Genomic DNA, 9,841 nt, shown 5'->3' with positions numbered 1-9,841 from the left:
CTGGTGTCTGCCAATCAAAAACGTAACATGAGATTTAACGCAGCTGGATCCTGCCCCACGTCAGGCTACTCGAACACTTTTGTCCCTTGAGGTAACTATACACTTGATTTACTATCTGAAACAAAGAAATAACTAGTTGTTAAATCCATAGACACTTTATAAGGTATCTTAAGGTAAATTACATAAATACTCAGGGCCGTATTTCCCTAACGGCAGACACGGCGGTTTCCAGGGCCTCGTCCAAGGAAGGGGCCTCACTGTGGGCCCCGAATATGTATTTTTAAAATAAATTTATTTCACAGATTTAATCTATTTTGCTGCCATTGCAGGAGATGTTGATAAAATCTGCACGACAGCAAACAATCTTCCCTATTTCGCCAATTATGTAGGAGACGTCACCTAATTCATCCGCTATCACAGGAGTATGTCCATGATTTTATCGTGACCCCGCAAACTAGGAAGATCATCACGATTTCGTCATGATCAAAGGAGATGCAGATGATGTCTCTGCCCTTGCGCAAGATATTAACCATTTCTCCTCGGTCATAGAAGTGGTTTAGGATTTTGCCGCGATAGGAGGAGTTGAAGATGATGTTTCCCCACTCGCAAAAGATGTTAACATCTCCATAGGAGATATTCATTATTTCGATGTGATCGCAGAAGACGAAGATAATGTCTCCAGGTGACAAACGATCGTGACCGGGCTGAGGTAATGTCTAGACTGCTACAGCTAGACATTACCTCAGCCCGGTCACGATCGTTTGTCAATGTCCCTTCGTGTTTTTCGTGTTTTTTGTAATGTGTGTCCGTTCCGTGTATCGTGTTTTGTATATGTTTTATTTATTGAACTCTGTTAACGACCTTCGAATGAAGTGATCACTTGACACCTTGAGGCCTGAAGATGGTTCAAAACAAGAACCGAAACTAGTTGCCTAAATCAGCAACAAAGGATTACTATATGCAGGTATTGTAAACCATTTTAAGTATAATACAGTAATCCGGAGGCTAAACAACTATTTTTTAAAATAATACAACTTTAGTATAAGTAGATGGCAGAGATCTCAACTCATAGAATATTTCAAGTATCCAAGCCAGTTTACAATACAATGGAAACTTACATGGGAATGTGTTTACTGTACAATGGAAAAAATGGATGTCAGCAAATAAGATTTTAGGTCAAGCTATTCCATATTTAAAATTAAGAAAAAGAACTGCCAACTATTAAACTGTCCCTTTAGGATTTGGAATTTTTCCCTCAAGAGCTTGGAATTTTTGAAGTGACAAATGTTGATTTTAACCAATTCCACTAAAGCTGCATCACACAACACAGGTAAATAGAAGTATGTTTTGGTCCAGATAGGATTACTTTTAATAGTTCGTTGATCCTGTTTCAGATCTCTCCGATTGTAGCGGGTGAACTTTCCTGAGAAAATCTCACAGCAAGTAATTCAACTACTTCCAAGTATGAACTTCCCGCTTCGAGAAGATGTTAATATCAGCGGTCTTTTTTATCATTTGCAGGTAATTTTTTACATATCTTATAACTATATGTTTAAATTGATAAGAATATGATACTCAATGGATTTACGTTACGACGTACATGCTACGTAACTACACAGCGCTCCCAGGGGTGTGTGCCATAACCTAAGGTAACCGCAGCTCGGCTGACAGTTTATTGAGCGGAGCGAGCGAAGCGAGCGAAGCGAGCGAAGCTCTTATACGTCGACTTTTATGCATTTCGTAATACGCAAACTCCTCCTAGACGGCTGAATCAATGGTTTTCAAATTTTAAATGGTGATAAAGACCATATCGGTGAGTGCCAACATCTATATGGCGTTAAAAATAACTCTCAGGAATCCGCCCCACTGGGTCTCAAAGTTTCAATGTAGTCCTTATGGAAGCAGTATTTGACACATAAACAAAGACATATGATCAGCTGTTGACTTTAAAATGCAGTAGATAAATAAATAGCTGATAGCATTATTCCTCAGATATTAGAACATAAACGGTGGTTTGGATCATAAAATAATCAAATGACGACAATAACTTGAGGTCCATGACGTAGGAAGTGGTGAAGGAAGTAGTAAAGGTGAGCAGTCTGGAGTGTGCAAACCGTTTATGACATTTAGATTTAGGTATCTGCATTCCAAAATTTATAAGGGAAGGGAGGAAAACGGGTCCGCGACGTAGGAAGTGTTAAAGGAAGTACTAAGGGTGAACAGTCTGGAGTGTGGAAACTATTTATGTCGATTAGATTTAGGTATCTGCATTCCTAAAATTCTATGGGAAGGGAGGAAAACGGATCCGCGACGTAGAAAGTGGTGAAGGAAGTACTAAAGTGAGCAGTCTGGAGTGTGCAAACTGTTTATGAGGGTTAGATTTAGGTATCTGCATTCCAAAAATTATAAGGGAAGGGAGGAAAACGGGTCCGCGACGTAGGAAGTGTTAAAGGAAGTACTAAAGGTGAACAGTCTGGAGTGTGGAAACTGTTTATGACGATTAGATTTAGGTATCTGCATTCCTAAAATTCTATGGGAAGGGAGGAAAACGGATCCGCGACGTAGAAAGTGGTGAAGGAAGTACTAAAGTGAGCAGTCTGGAGTGTGCAAACTGTTTATGACAATTAGATTTAGGTATCTGCATACCAAAAATTATAAGGGAAGGGAGGAAAACGGGTCCGCGACGTAGGAAGTGATGAAGGAAGTAGTCAAGGCAAGCTGTCCGGGTTGTGGGAACTGCTTAAGCCCATTATATTAAGGTATTTGCAATCCTATGATGCTATGGGAAGGGAGGGAAACAGTTCCATGGCGTAGGAAGTGGCGAAGGAAGTAGTAAAGGCGAGTAGTCCGGAGTGTTGGAACTGTTTATGACGATTAGATTGAGCTATCTGCATTCCTAAAATTCTATGGGAAGGGAGGAAAACAGGTCTGTCACGTAGGAAGTGGTGAAGGAAGTAGTAAAGGCGAGCGGTCCGGAGTGTGGGCACTGTTTATGACGATTAGATGAAGTTATCTGCAATCATAAAAGCTATGGGAAGGGAGGATAACGGGTCCGCGACGTAGGAAGTGATGAAGGAAGCAGTCAAGGCAAGCTGTCCGGAGTGTGGGAACTGTTTATGACAATTAGATTAAGGTTTCTGCAATCATAAAATGCTACGGGAAGGGAGGAAAACGGATCCGCGACGTAGGAAGTGATGAAAGAAGTAGTAAAGGCGAGCAGTCCGAGGGTTGGAACTGTTTATGACGATTAGATTAAGGATTAAGGTATCTGCAATCATAAAATGCTATGGGAAGGGAGGAAAAGGGGTCCGCGACGTAGGCAGTGATGAAGGAAGTAGCCAAGGCAAGCTGTCCGGAGTGTGAGAACTGCTTATGACCATTATATTAAGGTAGTTGCAATCCTATGATGCTATGGTAAGGGAGGGAAACATGTCCGTCACGTAGGAAGTGGTGAAGAGAGTAGTAAAGGCGAGCAGTCCGGAGCATGGAAACTGTTTATGACGATTAGATTAAGATATCTGCAATCATAAAATGCTATGGGAAGGGAGGATAGCGGGTCCGCGACGTAGGAAGTGATGAATGAATTAGTCAAGACAAGCTGTCCAGGCCCACTTTTATAAACGGGCAGACTGGGCATATGCCCAGGGGCGCCGGAGGTTTGGGGGCGCTCACAGGGTGCCCCTCAACCATCGCCTGCCCGCACTAGGAAAAAAGGGGGGTACTGCTTTGGGTTTGCCCAGGGCTCCACTGACCCTTAACGCGGCCCTGAAGCTGTCCGGAGTGTGGGAACTGTTTATGACGATTAGATTAAGGTATATGTAATCATAAAATGCTACGGGAAGGGAGGGAAACAGGTCCGTTGCGTAGGAAGTGGCGATGGAATCAGTAAAGGCGAGCAGTCCGGAGTGTGGGAACTGTTTATGACGATAAGATTAAGGTATTTGCAATCCTATGATGCTCTGGGAAGGGAGGGAAACATGTCTGTCACGTAGGAAGGGGTGAAGGAAGTAGTCAAGGCGGGCTGTCCAGAGTGTGGGAACTGTTTATGACGATAAGATTAAGGTATCTGCAATCTTAAAATGCTATGGAAAGGGTTAGGAAAAGGTCCGTGGCGTAGGAAGTGGCGAAGGAAGTAGTAAAGGTGAGCAGTCCGGAGTGTGGGAACTGTTTATGACGATTAGATTAAGGTATCTGCAATCATAAAATGCTGTGGGAAGGGAGGAAAACAGGTCCACGATGTAGGAAGTGGTGAAGGAAGTAGTAAAGGCGAGCAGTCCGGAGTGTGGGAGCTGTTTATGACGATTAGATGAAGATATCCGCAATCCTAAAATGCTATGGGAACGGAGGATAACGGGTTTGCGACGTAGGAAGTGATGAAGGAAGTAGTCAAGGCAAGCTGACCGGAGTGTGGGAACTGCTTATGACCATTATATTAAGGTATTTGCAATCCTATGATGCTCTGGGAAGGGAGGGAAACATGTCTGTCACGTAGGAAGTGGTGAAGGAAGTAGTCAAGGCGGGCTGTCCAGAGTGTGGGAATTGTTTATGACGATAAGATTAAGGTATCTGCAATCTTAAAATGCTATGGAAAGGGTTAGGAAAAGGTCCGTGGCGTAGGAAGTGGCGAAGGAAGTAGTAAAGGTGAGCAGTCCGGAGTGTGGGAACTGTTTATGACGATTAGATTAAGGTATCTGCAATCATAAAATGCTGTGGGAAGGGAGGAAAACAGGTCCACGATGTAGGAAGTGGTGAAGGAAGTAGTGAAGGCGAGCAGTCCGGAGTGTGGGAGCTGTTTATGACGATTAGATGAAGATATCCACAATCCTAAAATGCTATGGGAACGGAGGATAACGGGTCCGCGACGTAGGAAGTGATGAAGGAAGTAGTAAAGGCAAATTGTCCGGAGTACAGGAACTGTTTATGACAATTAGATTAAGGTGTCTGCAATAATAAAATGCTATGGGAAGGAAGAGAAAAGGTCCGAGACGTATGAAGTGGTGAAGGAATTTTTAAGGTGAGCAAAGTGGAGTGTGGGAACTGGAAACCGTTTGTAGCAGTTAAATTAATGTATCTGCAATGCTGAAATGCTATGAGAAGGGATGGAAGCATCCCCACGACATAGAAAATGGTGAAAGAAGTGTTAAAGGCTAGCAGTGCAGAGTGTGGGGAATGTTTGTGGCAATTAGATTAATGTATCTAAAATACTAAATTGCTATGGAAAGTGATGAAAACAGGTCCACGATGTAGAAAAAGGCTTAGAAAGTAGTTAAGTATGAGCATAGTGTGAAAACCGTCTGTGGCAGTTAGATTGATGTATCTTTAATCCAAAAATGCTATGAGAAGGGAAGGAAACAAGTCTATGACGTAGAAATGGTGAAGGAAGTAGTAAGGCTGGCAGCGCAGAGTGTGGGAACTGTCTTTGGCAATTACATTAATATATCTGCAATCCTAAAATGTTATGGGAAGAGAGGGAAATAGGTCCACGACGTAGGGGGTGGTGAAGGAAGTAGTAAAGGTGAGCGTGTTGAGTGTGGGAATGGATTAATGTATCTGCAAAGCTAAAACGCTATGGGAAGAGACTGTAAACTGTAGGTTAAAATAATTTCGAAGCACGAATCGATACATATTTCGATACATGCAATCGTTTATAATAGAAATTTACAACTGAGTTGCCAACAGCTGATTTTTACTCCATAGAGGATAAAAACTATTTTTACTCCATAGAGGATAAAAACTTTTTTACTTCCTAAAGACTAAAATTGCTACTTTAGACCCTCAACGCATGCATTAAAAACGACTGGTATTACTGCAGTATGACCAAAACAATATAATATAAACCCTTGACGACTCCGCTCAATTTTGTGGATGCTTCTGCGAACGCCACCTAGTATTTAATTATTTTAGTCTATGAAGATACACAATGGATTTACAGATCAGCGTTACTAAACAGTAAACATGCAATAGTATGTTAATAAACCGATGTATAATTTGGAAAAATAAACTAACAAATAAAATAGATCTCATGATAGATTTAAATTACCTAAGTACTGGCGTTTGTCCAGAATAATCAGTAAATTCTATATATATCGAAGATATGATAAATTAGATTCTAGACTTTGTTGATTTTACAAGAAACGTATATATTTAATCATAATTGTGTTAATCCTTTAATCCTTTTAACCCCTTGATGTGCCTTGTTGCAGGAATATCACCGTGGTGTGCTGCTGTCTGCCAATCGTACCAAAAGCGTAGCATGGAATTTAACTCAGCTGTAAATTCTGCCCCACGTCGGCCACGTCAGGCTCCTTGAACAGTTTCGTCCCTTATTAAGGTAATTATCTTACAAATGATTTACTATTTAAAACAAAGAAATTAATAGTTGTTAAATACATAGACACTTTAAAAGGTCTCTTAATTTTTTTTAAGGTTCTTGCTATATTGAGCTGATCTGTTTCCCAAATGAGGTTCAAGAAGAATATCTTGTCTGTGGTAAAGCAAAATTCCAAACTACATAAATACTCAGGGCTGTATTTCCCTAACAGCGGACACAGCAGTTGCGGGGGCCTAGGCCTAGGAGGAGGCCCATCTATTTTTTTTTTTTTATAAATTAATTTCACTGATTTAATCTGTTTTGCCGCAATTGAGAGAGACGTTGATAATCGGATAATGGAAGACGATAATAATGTCTACATAGCCAAGGAAAATAGTCAGAATTCACTACAATCACTATTTTTTTCATTTAAAATTTTTTTTCGCCCCCCAAAAAAGCCAATTGCCTTGCACCTAATATCGGCCCTGCGCATTCCGGTTAGTAAACCAATCCTATCCTATCTAACAACCACATCATTCTTTTGTGGTGTATTTGTCCACTGAAACTGTGATCCGCGACTCTCACCCGACTGTCGTGCTTGCAAGGGCGTACATGATTAAATGGGTGCTCACCCACACCACAATTGTTTTGTCAGATGTCGTGCGTTCTCCCTATTAGTCCTAGTTCTCGTTGCACCTTCTCTCTGTGCACTTTGCATACTGCGTTTGTTTTTTGAAGTGAATAGTGACAGTTGTGAGTGACAATGGCTTCAAATATGAATTATCGGGTAGATCGAAAATAGCAACTGAAGTGATAATTGACAATGATGTTTTGATTGAATTAGTGGAAGCAAACCCAGTACTGTGGGATAAAACTTTAAACTATTATAAGGACAGAAATTAAATGAAAGAAGCGTGGAAACTAGTTTGCTCTGCTCTGAGAGAGGTTTTTGAACAATTGGAGGGTAAAGAAAAAAAACATTTATTAGTTATTATTTATTATTATTAGGTTTTTTAATCAATTAATAACTTGATTAATTGGGTTGAATCCAGTACTTCCTCTCAATCCTACGCTGCCTAATTCTGCACCACATTGCAACCACAGGTAACAGATTCATTGTTTTACTATTTTTGATACAGGACCACTCTTAATATATTGCACAACACACACTCACTCGTCCACAGCTACCGAGCAACTGGTCATTTACCCGATAAAAATACAGTAAAAAACAGTAAACATGCAATTGTACGTAAATAAACCGATGTATAAATTGGAAAAATAAACTAACAATTCAATAAGATCAAATGATAGATATTCTAGACTTGGTTGATTTCACAAGAAACGTATATAATTAATTGTAATTGTGTTAATCCTTTTAAACCTTTAAACCCCTTGATGTTCCTTGTTGCAGGAATATCACAGTGGTGTGCTGGTGTCTGCCAATCAAAAACGTAGCATGAGATTTAACGCAGCTGGATCCTGCCCCACGTCAGGCTACTCGAACACTTTTGTCCCTTGAGGTAACTATCATACACTTGATTTACTATTTGAAACAAAGAAATAAATAGTTGTCAAATACATAGACACTTTAAAAGGTGTCTTAAGCTTTTTTTAGTTCTTATCATATTGAGCTGATTTCTTTCCAGTATGAGGTTCAAGAACAATCTTCTTGTTACAAGTAGAATTGAAAATATATTTCTAACAGTGCATTTAGAGTGGAGTCAATATTTTAGTGGCCCCAGTTACCAAGCTTTTGTGTTTTAAAAAAATACACAAATACCAGCCGCTTTGAAACAAAACAGCTGTTAGATTAGAACCCTATTTGTGGTGCCACTTCAATGGCTGTGGCCTGGAGTTAAAGGGGGCATGAATGTAAAAGAATATAAAAAAAATTCAAAAAGGTAAAAGGTTTAAATTACCTGTATCCGTCACGTTTGTAGTTAATTAACTACAGCCGTTTCGTGTTGTAAAAACATATCTTCAGTTCAAACGTACATTGATTTATTCCATGGTCGTCATAAGGTTTAAAGTTCACAGAAATAACACATACACGTACACAAAACACTAAACATAAATTGGCCAATACAAAACGTACGAAAACGCCTATGACCTACCTTCTACCGGCACCGTACGTGTCCGATGTCTATTACGTGTTTTTCGTATTTTTTGTTTTGGCCAATTTATGTTTAATGTTTTGTGTATGTGTATGTTATTTTTGTGAACTTTAAACCTTACGACGACCATTCCATGGAATAAATCAATGTACATTTGACCTGAAGATGTGTTTTTACAACACAAAACGGCTGTAGTCAATTAACTACAAACCAGGATCACTTGACGGATACAGGTAATTTAAACCTTTTATTGTAATATTCTTTTATCCAGAGATTATAGGCTACCATAAAAATGAAAAGAATAATCATTGAAAGAGACTATAATTAATTAGGTCCCAGGTCCTAATATCAGAGTAGTATGTATTATATAGTATGTATTATGAGCGACTTATCAGTATTCAAAGTATCAGGTAGTATGTCCCTGATACTAGTGATGATGTTGTCTTTCTTCTGTTAAGATGGAGGGAGAGTACTAGATGCCGACATGGACCTGCTCTGTGTCGCCGTCACAGGAACAGTACAAGCTGTGCAGACCGACTCGCCACTCTGAACGACTTTGGAAAGCGAAGAATTGGCACATGCTCTGTATATTTCTAATCTTTTTTTGTATTAAACTCCGTTTACAAAATTTTGGTGGTTATGGGGGTTCTTTAAATTTAATTACCTATTAACAATTCATTAGACTTGACTTGATGAAAAAGTATATTTTTAACTGAGATAAAATTACAATGAATGAACATTAAAAGTAAAAAAGTGTATTTTATTTATTCATGCAACAAAAGATTATAAACAAAATACATTTCATAGAAAGCTTCAAACGCCTCAGTAGGCTTGTTTGCTTGTTTCACTCATATCTTTTTACAGGTTTCACTAGTCTTTCAAACTTTGTTCCAATTTCTTCATTAGGATGACTAGATCGTGAAGCAGGATGATTATTGTTATTATTATTACAACAGAAACAAATAGCTGGACAGATGTCAATAAGCTCAACCGCTTAATCAGCTGTAACATACATTTAGAGAAAAGTGGTAGGGAAACCCAGAAAAACTTCCCCTTAAACCGCCTGCATTTTGTAAACGGACTATTCTGATGTGATTATTGTTTTTATTGAATTAATGTTTGGTACTGTGTTGTCCATTTATGTAATTGTATAAAAAATATGCTATACTCTAACATCGTTTGCACAGAGTGTTCCGTTTTTTTGTTTGTAACAATATTTTGGTGCTAGACTTAGTTAAATAGAATCGGAAAAATTCCCAGATGTATGGCTGGAATGGAGGAGCTACGAAAAGGTTAATACAGCGCTGTGCCTCACTAACTCCCAATACCCTTTCCTAACTTACCTGAAATAACAAGACTGGATCGTAGTCTCCTCTATTCCCAGTTAGAGCTCTGAGAGGTAAAATATAAACAATAA

The 9,841-nt window shown here is 39.3% G+C and overlaps 1 long non-coding RNA gene across 1 annotated transcript; it reads left to right on the top strand.

The window, feature by feature from the left end:
- The first annotated feature begins 1,114 nt into the window (after positions 1–1,114).
- Positions 1,115–9,064, top strand: LOC128983363 (uncharacterized). Its single transcript, XR_008489834.1, has 4 exons — positions 1,115–1,521; positions 6,204–6,331; positions 7,722–7,830; positions 8,883–9,064. It is a non-coding gene; the product is annotated as an uncharacterized LOC128983363 (long non-coding RNA).
- Positions 9,065–9,841: the final 777 nt, after the last annotated feature.

The sequence above is a fragment of the Macrosteles quadrilineatus genome, unplaced genomic scaffold (assembly GCF_028750875.1).
Source record: "Macrosteles quadrilineatus isolate MER2022 unplaced genomic scaffold, UCM_ALF_1.0 Scaffold_1__1_contigs__length_201487025, whole genome shotgun sequence".
NCBI lineage: Eukaryota > Metazoa > Arthropoda > Insecta > Hemiptera > Cicadellidae > Macrosteles > Macrosteles quadrilineatus.
Note: the sequence above shows the minus strand (reverse complement) of the source record. Positions and strands in the feature narration are given on the sequence as shown.